This window comes from Rhynchophorus ferrugineus, unplaced genomic scaffold (assembly GCF_030347505.1).
Source record: "Rhynchophorus ferrugineus isolate W39M unplaced genomic scaffold, kcgeb_rfMv2 rfM6, whole genome shotgun sequence".
Lineage (NCBI taxonomy): Eukaryota > Metazoa > Arthropoda > Insecta > Coleoptera > Curculionidae > Rhynchophorus > Rhynchophorus ferrugineus.
The window spans coordinates 3527861-3546447 of NW_027472585.1; the positions used below are offsets into that span (position 1 = coordinate 3527861).

The window sequence follows — 18587 nt, forward strand, 5'->3', positions numbered from 1 at the left end:
TTTCATTTAATTGTAATACCATGTTTATTAATTACAATCTTTATGTTCTAGAATGTTTGCTTGTTTATTGTTACGTTAATAAATTCCCAGTACACCGTCTATAGCAATAAGACGGTGTTGGTCATTATCAAGGTCAAGCGATAACTTTTTCCTTTATTTAAAAAGGACATCTCCTTCATACTGTTGTTAAAGTCCACATCTAAGATTTCAGACCCAAACTTAATTATCCTTTAATGTATGTACTTCCAATGGTACACTCCATATGGTTGTAAAACACGGCACAGCTTTTTTCTCTTCAACCTCTGGGTATGTTCACTCTTATCGAGCACTATAACTTCCACTTTTTTGTGATTTGTGACCCAATTGTTCTTGATGACTTTTCGCAAATCTTTTAATCTCTTCGCTGACCATTGATATCCCTTAGATCTTTGTGGGTGTCATCATGTATAATATACCATGGAGCTTGTTTTAGTTAATTTCGACAATATTGATACTGTATTTATTTATGAAACTTTGAAATGCTTTAAAATGTATTTATGAAATAAACATTGGTTGTGTGAATGGTAATAATCTTCCAGCAACAACCACAAAGTTCTGCACATTTTTACATGCTCTTTTCACTTAGCTTAGCATTCAGTATCATGCCTATTTTGCTGGGTTACTCTAGAGACAATTATCACTAGCAGGTAATCATTTTTTTAGCATACAGTTATCCTCGCCGATTCAATACTCCTGCACATTCTCAAATATTTCCAAGTTTCCTGTATTTTGCTTGTAATTTCGGTTGTAGTAGTTTTTGGTGGGATTTTTTAATTATTTTTATGTTTACATTATTCCTGGATTAGTTTATATAATTAGTTAACAGAGAAAATTGGCAGCGGACAATTAGTAACATTAATTTTGTAAATTTAAGTTTAAACCAAAGTTTATTTATGCTAAATAATACGAAAACACTCAGCAATATAATGTAGTTTCGGTAAGTGTGATATGCGAAGAGGAGTGTCGAGTAGGCTACTACTACAAATGAAAAAAAATTATACAGCCGAACATAGAACCTCCTCCTGTTTCGAAATCGAGAAAAAATCTCAAATTTCGAAAGCACGTACAATATTTTCACATATTTTTTATGTAAAATAATCAGATATTTTTGTATAATGTTACTGCTGAACTGATGTGACGAAAAATCGGAAGTAGTTCAGTGTATAAGTCAGTCAGTTTGCTTTTTAAACACTAACCATAGCATATGAGACGTCGTAGAAATGTTTATAGGCAACTATTTCTATGGTATAATATAGAACATTGATTCCCAACAGGGCAGCAACTTTTTTGTTCTAGTTTTATTAGAACATTTGTCAAATCATATTCCTACATTACAATTTATTCCTACATTACATGGGCAATCCATTGTAATACTTAATAAAATAACTGCATAATTTATTGAGTATATATCTAACACTAAAAAGAGAAATGTAAAATATTTTTAATAAAAAAATTGAACCGACTTTAAAAAATACATAAGGAACTCACCAAAAAATATAAATAATCAATCTTAGATTAATTAACACAAAAAAAAAACGTTTTAGAATAAAATATGTTCATAATACTCGTTGTAATGACTAAATAAAAATAAATAAAAAACGTATTTAATCTATCTACTATACGTATTTTATATTGTACTATAAACACAGAATTTGGCTATCTAGTTGGAAAGAAGGAAACTTTGGAAAAACTAATATAACCCAATAAATTAATAATTTTTTCCGATAGGACACACTACTAACTTTTCAACTAATTTAATCACGGCTATATAGATACTATAATCTATCATATCTATCTATCTATCATATTAAGTATAGTCATATCTCATATTTGACGTATGGTTACGTCTATATACATTATATTAAATGATTATTAATGGTATTTTTTAAACGTACAATTGCACAACTTAATAGGTTTAACAGAGGAGCCAAAAGTCTATATATCTTGGGCTCAGACCACATTATACAGGTATCTAACGACCCCTGGGTGTATTATACAACCGCATTCTTGGAAAGCAGATGTTTGTTGACAATGAATGACCAACTCGTAAAAAAAAGGGTACCGTGAAAGAAAAGTACGTTTAAAATTAACCCGTCTTACTAATATATTCCTTGGGTTGTTCACTTTTCCTGAAATTGCAGTATGACTTCACAGCATAAAACTTTTTAGGAGTAATAAACAATAACATACATTATCCAGAAGAAGTATTTTTATTAAATTAATCACTAAAATAACAGATACCAGTTTACAATTCTGAGTATTAAGTTACACTATATATTTTTTTAAATATTTTCATTACATCAACATAAGATATTCTTAGTTTATAAAACTAATTTATTACTATTGTTTTATTGTACTTGTATCAATATTCTAGTAGGACGAGTGTAGGACTAATACATCAGTAGGTATTTCTTAAAATAAAATTAAGTAATATAATATTTATAATCTAATATTTATAGACTATATAGATTCACATGGTTTGGTTTGCTTCAATCTTTTGATTTTCTGCTTGTCATCCAGTAGCTGTATTGCTTTTACGTTATTGTGATTTAGTAACCTTTGGTAAAACTTTTTTAGCATGGTTGTATTACTAGTTAGTATGATGTTTTAGTTCAAGCCCATATTTAAACCCTATAAACCCAAAATAAACTTTATAATAGACTGATAAACCAATATCTTTCATTTTAGATCAATCATTCTTTAATTCTTAGTCTGGTCTGTTTTCTTTTTGGTCTAACGTGACGTTTTCAATAGTTATACTAGATGTATAACTTATTTTTTAAACGTTATTCAGCAAATTTATTTCACATTTATTTCTAACTTAATCTTACAATTATTTTCCATTGCTTCCTATAACAAATAACAAGTTTAAAACAACATAAGGACGTCTTCAACAAATCATCTTGCGGACTCTGAGGCAACAGAATCATAGACTAATTTACCGAAATCAGTCAGTCTTAAACTAAATCCGTAACATCAGTAGTTATGTCTAAATTAATGGGAACAAAGAGTAGCCTGATTGGGCGAAGTTTGATGTATATGCCGCCATTCCAAATTCAAGAAGGTCTTGCCAAAGCTATGCTTCCTATTTGTTTGTTAGCTGTAGTGTCTTGCACACATCATCTGACTAATTTGCAGAAGTTCGCAATGAATCAACCCTACCAAATGTTTCACCAAATACATAGAAAAACCTGCCCTAAATGGATATCGTGGTTACAATATATTGGATTGCTCGGGATATACCCATAAATTTTAAATATCCTAAAAATATATTGATCATCGATAATGAAAGCATTATGTATTTTGATTTTTCTGTTTATGTTGGAACTACATAACCTACTTGCGAAACACTCTCATACTTCAGTTAAGAAGAAGTCGAAGAATATTCAGTTTTCCCATCACAAATCATTTATTTAAAGAATGACAGGAGATTATAAACAACAATGGATGATAAATGGCTTGGAATAAAATTTTCCGGTCAAACAACAGTTATTTCTAATAGAAATAAGTCCTTCAAAATTAACTATCACTTCTAGTATATTCTAGTATCTTCTAGTATAATAAAAGTAGAAAAACCCTACCACATATTTGTATAAAATAAGAAACCATCATACACACAGATAAAATATGTTTTTCTATTAGGTTTCTGAATGTACATCTGCCATCGGTATTTCAAAATAAATATATTCCGCTGTGAAGAGCTTCCTTTGTCTGTCGCTGATAGTTCCACTAGATCTCAATTACTATATAGACATACCATCAACTACAAGAATTATAACTAATTAGTGTCGTAATTAACAAGACTGGGAAACAAATTGATGTCTTGCGTAGCTGGCTTCAAGAAACTATGGAGACATGAATGTGAACAAAGATTATTTTAATCAATACTAATTTTTACTATAATTTTGAAATTACAGAAAGTTACAATTAATAGTACTTTTTCACGAATATTTAATACAAAAAAAATCAACTATAATATTCTGAAAACATTTATTGGTATTTAAAAAATCCAATCCAAGTCAATAACATTCTCTGTTTGCAGCTGTTGGTTCATCGTCAACACAATTATAAAAACTTACACTGAACGTGAGGAATTGTAACTAATCAGTACGGTAATTAACAGTGCTGTAAAATAAATTGATGACTTGTATAGTTCATTTTAAAATGTGTCGGTCTCAAAACAAATTATTGCCGATTTAAATGTTAATGAAACTTTCGTTCGTTCCTTGTTTTTTATATTAAAGAATTATTAATTTTTGAATGTTACAAGAAATTTAGTTAAGAAATTAATAGAAAAATAGTTTTTCAGCTTGTATTAGAAATATATCCAGGTATTCAAATTCTATGTTTTGCTCAGCATTTTTGCTCGCAATGGTCCTCCTACTAAAAATTATGTTTGTGATTATGAAGACAAGCCCTAGTTAGTAGGTAAAAAGGAGACATATATATACAAAAAATGATTAAATGAACAGAAATGAATGAAATAACAAAAAACTGTTTACTATTGTTTATAATAATTTAACGCTGTAATGTTTATAACAATGAATGAAATGAATGAAACAATGAAACAGGAGGTTTATGAAGGAAAATGAACGCATAAAACCAATATTATAATACATTATTTTCCATTACAAATTATTCCAAAAGACAAGAGAGGATTATTGCAAGAAAAGGATTGAGAATGATCAGATAAAAAACATTGAGAAGTTAGATACCAAATATCACCGTTGTGATCGAAGAAGGCGTTTAGAGTAAGACGTAGTGACATGTATAAACTATGCCATTTATAGATCAACAAACTTACAAAGTAACACTACTTGGATATTTTTGAATTTTATTCTTTTTTTTCTAAATCTATAGTTGGGAAATGACTCCAAATATATAAAAGCAAGCTGTAAATATTAGAGCTATAAATTAGATTTAAACAGTTTTTTATTTGAAGCTTTCTTCTTGCTTCTTGCTTCGTGAAAAATCGTTACAATGTATTTCATTATCCACTGATAGCCGCTACTTTTTCCCATCCTTCAGGCACTTTACAAATTCTATCTCGAAAGAACGATGTATATTTTGAGGCTATCCATGAATCAACCCATATAAGTGAAGCGCTGATCAAACAAGTTACGACTCATATGTCGAAATAAGTAGTGATCAGAAGAAAGCAAGGACTGGAGAATACAGTAGGTGGGGTAGCACTTCCGTTTTAATGTTTAAGTATGTTTCCATCGGTTTTGTAACATTTGGTCGAGCATTGTCCTACTGAAGAATAACATTGTTATGTTGTATATTCCGGTCATTTTCGCTCAGAGCTTAACTCAAACGCATCAATGGTAATCAATTGCGATCCCCATTGATGGTTTAATTGAGTAATGCTTTCAAATCCTCGAAGTTAAATTTTTTGGCTGTATAGAACGCTCTTTTTGTCTTTGGTATTAAGATCGCCACTTTCAAAACGTCAAAACCAGCATTCGCATATTGATTCATAAGCTTCACGCAACATTCGATAACATTCAGCCATCTTTTTCTGCAAATTGAAATAAAAAAGTATTTTTAACGCACTAAAGAAATGTTTGTTCATACTCCGACGAAATGACGTATACTGAAAAGTGAACCTGTGTGAGGCTTCAACATGAACAGAAAGAATTTTAGCGAAAACATTCAGTATATGTTCGAATAGTAGTTATATATTAGTTTAATGGAGATTAAAAGCGTTGAATTTGATTGTACTGACTTTAAATAACAAGACAAAACAATAATCGAACAATGTCCGGGTGTAAAGTTAGCATTTCGTCTCGATAGCTTGCTTTCAGTTCCGTGACGACGATGCAGCTGTTCGTCCCCCTAGTTTTCAGTTATAAAACGTTCTTCACGCGCATTGTTATACTTCCAACACGTTGAAACACATCTTTGGGCAACAGCTTGAGTAGTGTGTATTACGCATAGCAACTCATACATCGATTTGTAGTTATTATAGAAAATTTAAATAAACGATAATCTTTAATTTTTATGAATATTTAGTAAAATGCGTAAGTTAGAAAAATGTTATACAAATAAAAGAAATGCAATTGAGATATGATTAGAGTTTGTTGCTATTTACCTATTTAAGTGTATATAAATTTATACTTATAGTGTCTTCAGGCCAATTCTGATCGTTTTTTTTTTTGATTAATTTATGAAATAGAAATTGATCATTTGTTGTCGGTAGTGATTACTATCAACTGCTTCACCAGGTTTCAATAGTTCCTAATACACCACGCCACTCTGGTCCCACGAAACACAGAGCTTTTCTTGTCTTGGAGTCGATCGGCCGGCTTCGCCAGGTAATAACCATGATTTTTGCGATTAGAGTTTTCAAAATGAATTTCATCACTCGCCACTATTTTATGCAGAAATTATTTCCACTCATACCTTTGAAGCAGCATTCCACAGACGATTATCACCTGGCAAAGTCGTCCAATCGACTCCAAGGCCAAATCGTTCTGGTCGCTCTATCTTTGGTGGGACCAGAGTGACGTGTTTGACCGAAATACGTTGAAAATTGGCCCGGAGGCGGTAATACGATTTTCAGCACGACAACCCGCCGTATCATAAAGAAAAACCTAACAAGGAAGCATTGAAAGCACTTGGATGGGACATATTATCGCACCGGCGTACTGTCCAGAACTTGCCCCTCAAACTATCAACTTTTTACATTAATAGGATACGCGCTTGCAAAGCAGCACTTCGCCAATTTCGAAGAAGTTAAAAAATGACTCAATGAATGGGTTTGTTCAAAGAACAAACAGTTTTTTTTTGGACTGGTATCCAATAATTTGCCTGAAAGATGGGCCAGATATATAGAATCAAAGGGCCAATATTTTGAATGAATAATTTTTTCCATTATCTTGAAAATTATGTAGTTTTTTTTTGGAAAAAAAACCGGCAATGACTTTCCGACACACCTGATATATCAACAGTATAATTATTTTAAGTATGTTTTCCAAAATAATAACTACTGATTTTCAACTAGCAGTGTTTTGGGACATTTACCAATATATTAATTACTTGGCTGGTTATTGCTATATTTGCAAACTACACTGCAATGATAGCAACAGAGAATTGCCAATCGTTTAATCAGCATTAAAATTACAACAGGCAGTCCGGTAAAAAATCATATTCAAATAAGAATAACAGTTAGTAATCACTAGGAACCAGATCTGGTCTATAGAGCTGATGGCAAAGCAACCAAGCCACTATAACTTTTAAAGCAAACATCATCAGACGGCTCCATCTATACAAATCGTACAAATAAACAAAATAATTTTCGAAATTAAATTAAGTAAATATTTAGAGAGTGTTACGTCTGAATAAACCGTAAATGACTAATTACGAAGTGAAATCAATCGAAAAGATGTCAACTGAGATGAATCACAAAACCGTTTCACGTACATTTCTCGGTTGATTGTTCTTTCAGTTTATAAACATAAGCTCATAAACCGCAAATAATTTAGTTCGGTTATTTTTTGGGTATTTCCAGCGATCATTACGTCGATTTATTATGCTTTCTGAATAGATATCGAGCGTGGAGCGACTCACTTCCTGCGCGACATCTGCGATTTTCATCGACATTACGATCTGTTTTGATGTCGAACCAGGATTTCGGCTACATATTAACATTTTGTATGTTTATTGGCGTATAAAATTTTGCAATATAATAAAATGATATTTTTATACGAAGTAAACAAGAAATTCGGAATCATCGTTAAAACGACTTTTTTCTCAATTTCGTTTAATTACAAGTTGGGTTGGAAAGTGTTGACAAAATTATTGTTATGGTTTTCTTGTCTAAAAAGAGACCAACTTTCAGTAAATTTCTCTAACCAGTCATATCCATCATTATTCATATCCAATCCTTAAAATATTCACGTCAAATATAAATTATACTTTTTATATCATTACTTCACAATTTCAATAATTATGATGTTGATTAAACATTGTTGACAGTGGCTTGATGGATCTTAACTGAGTCTAAACTTGATAGTACTGGACGCTCTGTTATCCTAAAATCAGCACTTTTCTGGAAAACATAAAACACAGCAAGCTGAGAGTGTTGGATTGAATATACCACTTATGACATGTGAATATGAATGAGAATATGTTGTTGAATAAAGGCAAATTTATAAAAATAAAATTCTTTTTCTTAGTGCTGCAGGAGATGCGAATATCTTTTAGTTAGTATCAACTAGAAACCACAACAAATTTGTTCATTTGTTCATACTGTCGTTCATTTTTACTTAAATTTTTTTACAGATAAGGATTAAAATACTTTAAAAGGGCCATGCAATGTGAGCTTACCAACTTCTTAAAACTCAGCACTTCTTAAAACTCTGAAATTGTCATAGGGCTTCTTTGAATTAAAAATACATGAACTTTTGTAATACAGATTAATGTGAATTAACTGTAGTGTAATTAAGTGACAATATCACGTTATATAAAACTGAATTTGGGTATGCATGGAAAACATTGCAGCTGAAGTTGTAAGACCACAAAAGGTAGACTGAAGGTGTTCAAAGACTCTTGGCCATAAAACATTAACAATTGGGAAACAGACATTCTGTGAAAAAAAACCTAGTTTGTGGATTGCTGGCTCAGTTCAGGGTGTATGATCACCAAAGGGGGACTGATGTTGCTTAAAACTTTACTTGAATCTACAAAATGAGCAAATTGCTACCGCTATAATACTGTCGACCGCTGGAACCATATCTTTTCGAAAGAAAATATAGAGTCTCACATGAAAGGGCATTCTCAACGCTTATACTTAATTATTTGTATACTTTAACTCAACACTTAGAAACCTATTTCAGCTCTACACTGCTTATATCTTAACAACAAAAGAAACAGTACTTGGAACATTTTCCAACGACACAGTTATCATGGTAAAAGACATATCTCAGTGTAAGATTGTAGAAAAAGTACAAGTAACAGTCAACAAGATCTACAAATAGACTAGAGACTGGAAAATACAGCTTAATAGCTGTATGTTAATTTTTTTTTATGTTTTCTAGACATTGAACCGTTCACAAGTTGCCCCTTTTTCCCCGTAAAATAAAATACGAGGATCACTATTTATATTTCGGGAATAGGAAAAAACAAATAGTTAAGCTACGAATATATATATATTTATTTTTTTTTCAAAGTACTCGCCACGATGATCGATACACTTTTGCATAGGCTTAAACCAATTTTCAAAGTATTTATTCCATTCCGAATGAGGTATCTTCAAAACATGATTTTTAAAAGCTTCAATAGCTTCTTCGGGCGATGAAAATCGTTGACCACGCAGCTTATTCTTCACGGATGGGAACAAAAAGAAGTCATTTGGTGCCAAATCAGAGCTGTACGGCGGATGACTCATCAATTCGATGTTTTGAGTGCTCAAATAGTCTCTTGTTTGAGTCGATGTGTAAGAGCTCGCATTGTCATGATGAAGAACAATCCGGCGTCTCTTGTTTGTTTTCCTTATTTCAGCGAAGACTTTTGACAAACAAATAGTTGTGTACCAATCAGAATTTACTGTTCTACGATTCTTTTCTACCAAGTGCTTTGTGCGCGAACAACTTTTGTTGGATTTGGTTCATCTTAGAACATCCATACAGTCGACTGCTGCTTACTTTCGGGCTCATACGAATATATCCATGATTCGTCACCTATCACGATTTTATAAGCGTCTTTCGAAGCACTGCGATTGAATTTCTTAAGTATTTCTTTGCACCAATCGACACGAGCCTTTTTTGAGCGATTGTCAAACTGTGTGGGATCCAACACGAACATAACTTTCGTACAGCTAAGTGTTCATGTAAAATCGCATATATGCTGGTGGATGTAATGCTTAGGGATACCTCAATCTCACAATAGGTGATATGACGATCTTGCTTAATCTTTTCGCACAACAGCCGATTTTGGACGACCTTCACGAAACTTGTCGGACGGCAAACTACGACCACGATTGAACTCGCTAAACCAGCGATACACGATAGCCAAAAGTCAAATTAAGTTGATTGATACTGACTTTACGATGGAATGGTCAGATGGACTCATATGACAACAGTGTTGCCAATTCCCGAAATATAAATAGTGACTCCCGTAGTTTTGAAGGAAAACTCTCCATATTTCAAAGCTTATTTACCTTAATATTTTGTATTGAGTATAATTCGTTACAAAGTTCTTATGATAGTTGATGGGTTGTATATAAGCTCGTGACCAGTAACCGTTAACCAATACAACTCGTATATATTCTCTTGTAAGTTACTAATATTAAGAACAAGGTTATATTTATTATATAAATTTGCATTCAGCTTTACAAACCAAACTATGTCATCATTAAACTGCAGTCATCAAGATAACTTTCCAGTTATGGTTATACGAATTAAATATAAAACATAACATGGCTGGAGATGTTTTTTTGTAAGATCGACATTCATACTGAGGACATAACGCATTTATATTCGACAAGCAGATCGATTTAAAAAGACAGTAAGTCGGGGCTTCTCTGTCCATTATGCGATCGTTATCTTTCGAAAACAAGTGCCTTTTGTTTGCAAATAGAACTATTTGAAAATGAAATAAAGTGATTGATCTTTAAGGAACGATTCATATGATAATGTCATATTTAGATTTCTTGCACTACCATCCCATGCGATTACCATAACAAATAACTAATTTAATTTCTGTTCTAAGAGTCATATCTATAAATATCGTAAGTAAAATTTTCGGCTGAATATTTGACAGGCTCTATTCTACCACCTAAAGATTACTAGAGAGCGTGGAAACAATAAAGTAGCTAAAAAAGTGACAACAAAACAAATATGGTATGATTTATTACACTAATTATATTGAGTACATTTTTGGTTAAATTTTTGTCTTCTCAAAATGGCCATCTGTATTTTTTATTGTTTGTTCGCAAATTTTACTCCTTATTTTTATTAACTTATTGATATGTTTGTGTCCAGTGTCCAGTATTTTTACTTTGTAAATATTACCACAATTGTATTAAGCTCGTAGGGCGATTATTCTTCATTTTTCTATCAAGTTGATCCTTTACTAATTCTATAGGAGAAAGTTCTTAGGATGTCAGAGAGATAAATGAGCAAAATTCTTACTTATGTTTATAAAATTCTAATATCTTAGTAATTTCCCAAAGTACCGTTTTTATAATATCCGTATTTTTATAGCTTTATGGCAGTATTTTGGGTCTCTGGCAGATTGTTGGTGAGTGTTTGATCACGTTTTGTTGGGTGTATTAACTTCTGTCTTATTTGGAACATGGAAAAGCTTTTATAATTGGCTGTTGGTTAGAAGAGAAGGTAAGTGGCAGACACAATATGCTTTCAGAATAGTGTGACATCCATGCCACCTTAAATAAAGCAAACCGAGGGGTTCAAATTCATTCAAGTTCTACAGGTCTAGTTGAGAACACCTAGAAAAGGCATCGCCTTGATTCACTTCAGTCTAAATAGTTTGAAAAGTTAGTAGCAGTATTGCATTTTAGTCCTATACTCGGGCTTATTATCACCAAAACATCTCCAAATCATCACGCCTCCGCCACTAAGCTTAGTAGTCTACACAATGCCCTCTTCTGAAGCCCCTTGGCCTTTTAATGGAAAAAAGAAGAGAATAAAAAACAAACAAAACATAACACATTTTTCCAGTTTTATTTTCAGTCATTTTTATGTGTTTTGGATCATTCCAATCTATTTTTCTTATGAATGCTAGTGAATGTCAGCAGGCAGTATACGCGTCTTTACAGATGTAATTAAAACTAGCTTTTATAGTGTTTGAAGCCGAGAGATTGCATTAGTCCATTAGTCCAATACAATTACAATAAATCCAAGAAATTTCCAACTTGGAATCTCCACTAGAAAAGAAAACCTTGCATTTACGAAAACATCAGTCCAAATAAACTCACGGTCCTTATAAAATGTTTACTATACATTTATACAGGTACCACCGGCAGTCTATATTTATTCATCAAACAAAACTGTATAAATTCATCACGCAATAAGTATATGCTTGATATTCACTTATATGACGGGACTTTGACTGAAATAACAAAATCCTTTCGACTTGCAATGAAAATTAAATAGTTTATGTGACACCTTTAACGTAAATGGTATGTATCACTGTTTCGTTTTATCATAACAACAGCTCATCTCATGCATTTCAATTCGGTTTCGATTAGTTAATAGAGTCCGAACTGAATATATAAGGTTTGCCGTTGAAAATTGATAATCGTGAATAAATGTATGAAAAACTAACAGTAAAATGTAGTAAAACATTTAAATAATAGTAATAGAATAAACTATAATAATATTATATCATATTATATTTATCTATTTACAATATTTTTTCGCTACGACTACTAACTACTACTTCACTACTACTAACTGATCACTTTGAAGTCGGTGCAGATCCCAAACAATACAAAAATAATATCGACCCACTTTGCACACAGCTTTCTCATACCCAAACATTCGGGAATGATATGATGTACACGTTCAGTTGATATATTTAGAGTGTCTGCTATTTCATTCAGTTTCAATTTACAGTCATTCAAAATATTTTTGTGGATTTTTTAAATGTTTTCATCGGTAACAACCTCTTTTGGGCGCCCACTGCGTTCACCGTCTTCGGTGCTCATTTCACCCCGTCTAAACTATTATTATCTCATAATATCTCATATATGTCATCAATAAGCAGGAGCCACCTTTAATTAAAGACTTGTCATTAGCATAAGAGACATACCTAAACTTGTAGTTTGTAACATGTTGTACACGAAGTATAATTTCTTACCTTATTAGAATGGCGTATATTATGTATTGTCAAACATTTCGGTATAAATCTTGTGTGTTTTCACTTGTTTTGGTCGTATCTGCATCGAAATCTACTATATATGCTCACAATTGATCAAAATAAGAACAATATAGAAATGTATCCTTATTTAGCCATCGTTAAAATTGTATTATTTCGCAATGCTGGCGACTATGATTAAAAATGTGCGAATGTCGAGGTTTTGCGATAAAAGGTCAACAAATCAAAGGTCAAAACTGAACAAAAATCCTCAATACAAGTTGGTCTATTGATCTAGTTCTAGTTCTTTTGTGCCAATTAATCGATAACGCTTTTGTCTTAATGAATTATATTAGAACACTTATCTGACCTTGCGGGTATATTTTAGTAAAGAAATTTGAAAAAATCTAATCATATTTTCTTTGTATAGGATCATATTTTTTATAGGAGGATCTTTGAAAATATTATATATATAGTCTATTCAAAGTTTTTTTAGTAATGCGTCGTGGATATTTGTGACGTCGAAACATTACAAGTTCAGTTTGGCTTTGACATACAAGAAAATTCTAATCTGAATAAAATAATTGAACAAAAATGTTATGAAATATAATTTATTTTAACATTATAGTACATCTACTACATATATTATGGAAGGACTTAAAACTACAATTAAGAACACAGGTATAATAGTTTGTAGGTTTGATTTGTTTTGTTTACTTTTAACTCTTTTCCACACCACCCATGAGGTAGAGTTTCTAGGTGCGTTCTTTTATGTAGTATTATCCCCCCTGGAGGCCTAATCCACCTAATTAACAATTGTATATCTGAGAAACGTATTTTACTTTCATTCCAGAGCATATTTAATTTCTACGTTTAGTTCTTGTTTCCTTCGATGGTGTGTACTGGGCAAGTCATCTTGGTATCACTGTATTTTTATTTCTTCTGCTACTACCTGTATACACCATTCTTGATCAAATTAATCACTGAATTATGCCTAATGCATTTACCATATCTAAAAAACAGTTAGTATTCATTGTCTCCTCATATGTTCTAACCTAACGCTTATGTTTAATTTTGAACAATTACAATCATATAGGTGCACACAGGAATTTCCAGCATTATCACATATCCTAAAAGTTTCTTTCAGTCACTTTCACTTTACGACTCACTGTCCAATTCAACCACTAAACTGTTAATTTCTAATCTGTCTAAAACATGTTCACGATTCCACCATTTATCAATTACTTCCTTTGTATGTCTTATCGAGTTCATCCAAACCGAAAGTGTTATGGTTGACAATGCTTCCTTCCACACATCCAAAGAGTTTTTAATGGAATATCCTTCTCAACCAGCAATATATCTGCAATTAACTATTAATAAATATAATGACCAACAAAACCCAATTGAATGCTATTGTAACTTTTACCTTTTCCATCAATTTTTATTGTCTTTGCACTTTTTTTATTACTGTCTTAAAATACAAAAAACTACATTAAAATACAAAATGGAAAATATTGTTAAATCGTGTATTTGAAATATAAACAAAAATACAGTATATTAACTATTTTTATTTAAAATATAGTCCGGTGTTAGATTATGTAAATAGATTAGAACTAATTCAGTCGAGTCTATTAATCAGTAAGGGAAGAATTTTCTTTCGTGGACACTAGATTTTTAAATGTTGTTGCAAGATTTTGAATTATTTACCTCCCATCTGTTGTATGTATGACACCAAAATGGCTTTATTTATTTCAAATGATAGTTTATCAAAGTCAAATATTTATAATTACGGTTCTGTATTGCTCTAATCAGCCCAAACCTGATTGTCATTTGAAAGGTTTCATCAATTACCCACGACAATTATTATGTGATTACCAACCAACTAATAGCATAGTAACAGAAATGTAACAAATAAAATCAAAATCGCGGCTTCTAACAAATAAGTTATAAAAATTGAACGTGTTATATATACCGCAATCACGCGTAGAGGAATCAAGTTAATAAGGAAGTAAACTGACACCTAAAATTTCTGTAATGAGGTTGGCAATAATGGCATGTCTTTGTTCACGCAAGCAGAATTTCCTGCTTTCGTTTGGTTTATTTTTGTTATAACTCGTCGATAGAATAGTTTCATCAATGAAAATAAATAATAAATGCGGAGCTTGTAATAGATCGTGTGTTATAATAAAGATTTTATAGGATAGTTAAAAATACTATTTGGTTTCGAACAAGTAAAACATTGAAACATTGAAAAACGAACACATTGAAATTAAAAATCCAGAATAATTTCCTACTGTTCAGTCAGAAAATATTGAATTTTGAAGGAATTATAATGAATATCATCAACTAACCATAATTTACCAACTAACGTTTAGTGAGGTAATAAAATTAGTTACTAAATTGAAAATAGTGGATCCTCGTCTAAAAAGGGAAAATAATTTCACACTCTGTTAGTTCAGAGCAACTGTGATACTTGTGCTAGGAATCTACGTACTAGGAATTTCTGCTAGCTGGAATGTGTTGAATTAGAGCACCTTTATTCATTCTTTTGTGCCCTTACATCTTGAAATACTTATACTATATATATATATATATATACATATATATATATATATATATATATATATATATATATATATATATATATATAAGCACGAAGATATTTTTGCACTAACTCCACTTACCTACAGTAAGAAATGCTTCGAGTAATTACACAACGATTGCCAACTCAAAAGAGAACAGCATTATAATATCTCTAGAGTTCTGAAAAGGTTTTAATACAAAAATTATTAATTTATTCGAAATACTATTTTATATTAAGAAAATAAAAGAGGGAACTAATAAATAGCGATACAAAATGACCTTGAGCGTTTTTATCTATCAGAAAACTATATTTTTATATATTATCTAATACCCTTTTAAAAGCCCTTTAATAATTAAAGCTTTTTTTAACTACAAGTGTTTAACAATTTACCACTAATATAAATATATTATTGTTGAATAATCGTTTTGTAACACGTGTTTCTTTTTGTTTCAGGTATAATATATGGATAAAATTTTACACCCATTTACTCTATATTGATTGGACAGTCAGTAAGTAGTTGATAACACCATTTTCTGGATCAATAAGTACGATTAATTATGTATGTGATAACCCCAATACATTAATGATAAACCTACTCGCTATTTGATATTGGAATAATATTTACACTGGAACTTTTAAATTCAATGAATGAAATCAATTTTTCTAAGGATAATAAAAATCAATTAAAAAAATATGCAAATAAAAAAAAACAATTTATCATTGGATTGGATTACTCTTTAAAAAAACATCCTACATAATTTTCTTTTGCCAGCGTTTGCGGTCATTTGTTTTAGCATTTTTTCATCCATTCCGCATAAGAAATCTTCAAAAGATGGTTTATACATCAACGTCTTTTCTGCGTATAGTACCTATTTCTTGAGTATTTGTATCAAGCAACACAAGAATCTTTTTGAGATTTTTTCAATATATGAGGGATCTAAGAAAATAAATCTGTACATAATTCAACATGTAACATGTAATATTGTCAATATTTATATTGGAAACATTAGATGTGGTCTGGGTATATTTAAGATATATCTTTTTTCGCTAATCTAAACATATTAAATGCTTGCACGATATTCATTGGTGAAAATATCTATTATAACAACCTAACCTAACTGTTAAATTTGATGTTTTTTACATTTTTCAACCTAAAATAACAGTTTATTGTTCTTGTATTAGTGAGGTACTACTATTATCGAATAGTACATGGCTGCAGCTCAATACTTAGTATTCGCCAGTCATAGCACCTTCTGACTATGTTATTCCATTGTATCAAAATTATACAATTGTACCACAAGCTATCTTGCCTAAAAAACTTTTTTTTTTCTATTTTCCATAATACTAATTAACAGCTGGTATAGATTTTGTACTAATTTTAGTTAGCTCTCACATTTTTTACTACATCTTAACCGAGAATATTTTTCCGAATCTGTACCGTTGTAAAGGATATTTCCCAGCTGCCATGATTTTTACTAGTTTTAGATCTACATGGACGGTTTGATGTGATATAATTTTATTCCGTAGTTATTTTTAGTTTTTATATATCCACAGGATGTGATATTGCGTGGCGATGATTCAAATGAAATAAACCTAAAACATACACATACAGAACTGTTTGGGTTATGAAAAATCCATGAAAATCTACATATTAATATATAGAAAATTAATAAATAGAAAGTACTATACCGTCAGGCATTTCCTCTTCCGATTATCATTTGTTCCGATCAATGGTACATGGTCTGACTGAGCAATACTTCCGTTTTATAAAAATAACCTGTTATGCTGCACTAGCATAGATAAATAATTACATAATTTTTAACAGTAATCTTTAATTTACAAAAAATACATATGTGTCTTTATGCATAATGAATATTTACAAAATGTTCCAAACTTTTCTTATTTCATCCCAGAGATGTGACTAAATAAATCATACCAATTTACCATTTATAGAGTTATTCGTAGCAGTTGACATTGTAATACATAATTTAATTTATCGGGACGTATTAAATATTAACTAAGAACTAGAATATGGGGAACATTAATGTGCTTTAGTTAGTAACCCGGCCAGATGTTATTTCATGTACGCACATTTACACTGTCTGAAATGGTAATCACATGTGAGAGAGAAGACGCTTCATAAAATCAGATTTTCGATGTACAGGGTGCGATAAAACTATTATGACACTTTTATGGTATTATAAACTTTGTGCAATTATAAATAATAGGAAAATAGTTTTGAATCTAGAAAATGTATATAATATAGAGCGATATATTTTTTTCATTATTTATTATAGCAATCTACCTATCTATAGAATATGTAGGAAAAATCGTGAAGACATCTATAAGAAGTTGGTCGTCTAGCATAATATTTAACAGGTCAATTGAAAAGTGCCCGACCTGACACATAGATGGCGCTACTAAAATTAAATCCATTTTTTCTAGTTGGCCCTAACCCTCAAAAGATGCGTATATAAATTTGACAGCTGTCGGATCATTAGTTTGTGAATTATAGCATTTCGAGTGAGGAAGTTTTGTTATTGTGAAAAAAATAGATAAAAAGGAATTTCGCCTGTTGATAAAATATTGCATTTTGAAGAGAAAAAATACAGTTGAAGCAACAACTTGGCTTGATGCTGAGTTTCCGGACACTGCCCCCCGAAAATCAACCATCAAGGATTGGTATGCTAAGTTTAGACGTGGAGAAATGAGCACCGAAGACGGTGAACGCAGCGGATGCCCAAGAGGGGTTGTTACCGACGAAAATATTTTAAAAATTCACAAAATGATTTTGAATGACCGTAAATTGAAATTTGATGAAATAGATAACTCTAAAGGTATCAACTGAACGTGTACATCATATAATTCACTAATATTTGGGTATGAGAAAGCTCTGTGCAAAGTGGGTGCCGCGCTAGCTTACTTTTGACCAAAAACAACGACGAGTTGATGATTCGTAGTAGTGTTTGAAGATGATCAAGCGTAATAAACCCGAGTTTTTGCGTCGATATGTGACAATGGATGAAACATGGCTCCATCATTTCACTCCGAAGTCCAATCGACAGTCATCCGAGTGGATTGCACTCGATGAACCTTCTCCAAAGCGTGGGAAAACGCAACAGTCGGCTAGCAGGGTTATGGC

General features: G+C 31.4%; 1 protein-coding gene across 2 annotated transcripts in view; it reads left to right on the top strand.

Annotated features, from left to right (window-relative positions):
• Window positions 1-18587, top strand: part of LOC143198801 (uncharacterized) — a 116114-nt gene that overhangs the window by 11517 nt on the left and 86010 nt on the right. Inside the window, exon 2 of one of the 2 annotated variants that reach the window (XM_076408298.1) lies at window positions 15899-15954. The exons of the other annotated variant lie outside the window; for it this stretch is intronic. The gene's annotated coding sequence lies outside the window, so the exon portion shown is untranslated. The remainder of the gene's footprint in view (window positions 1-15898; window positions 15955-18587) is intronic. 2 annotated transcript variants of the gene reach the window in all.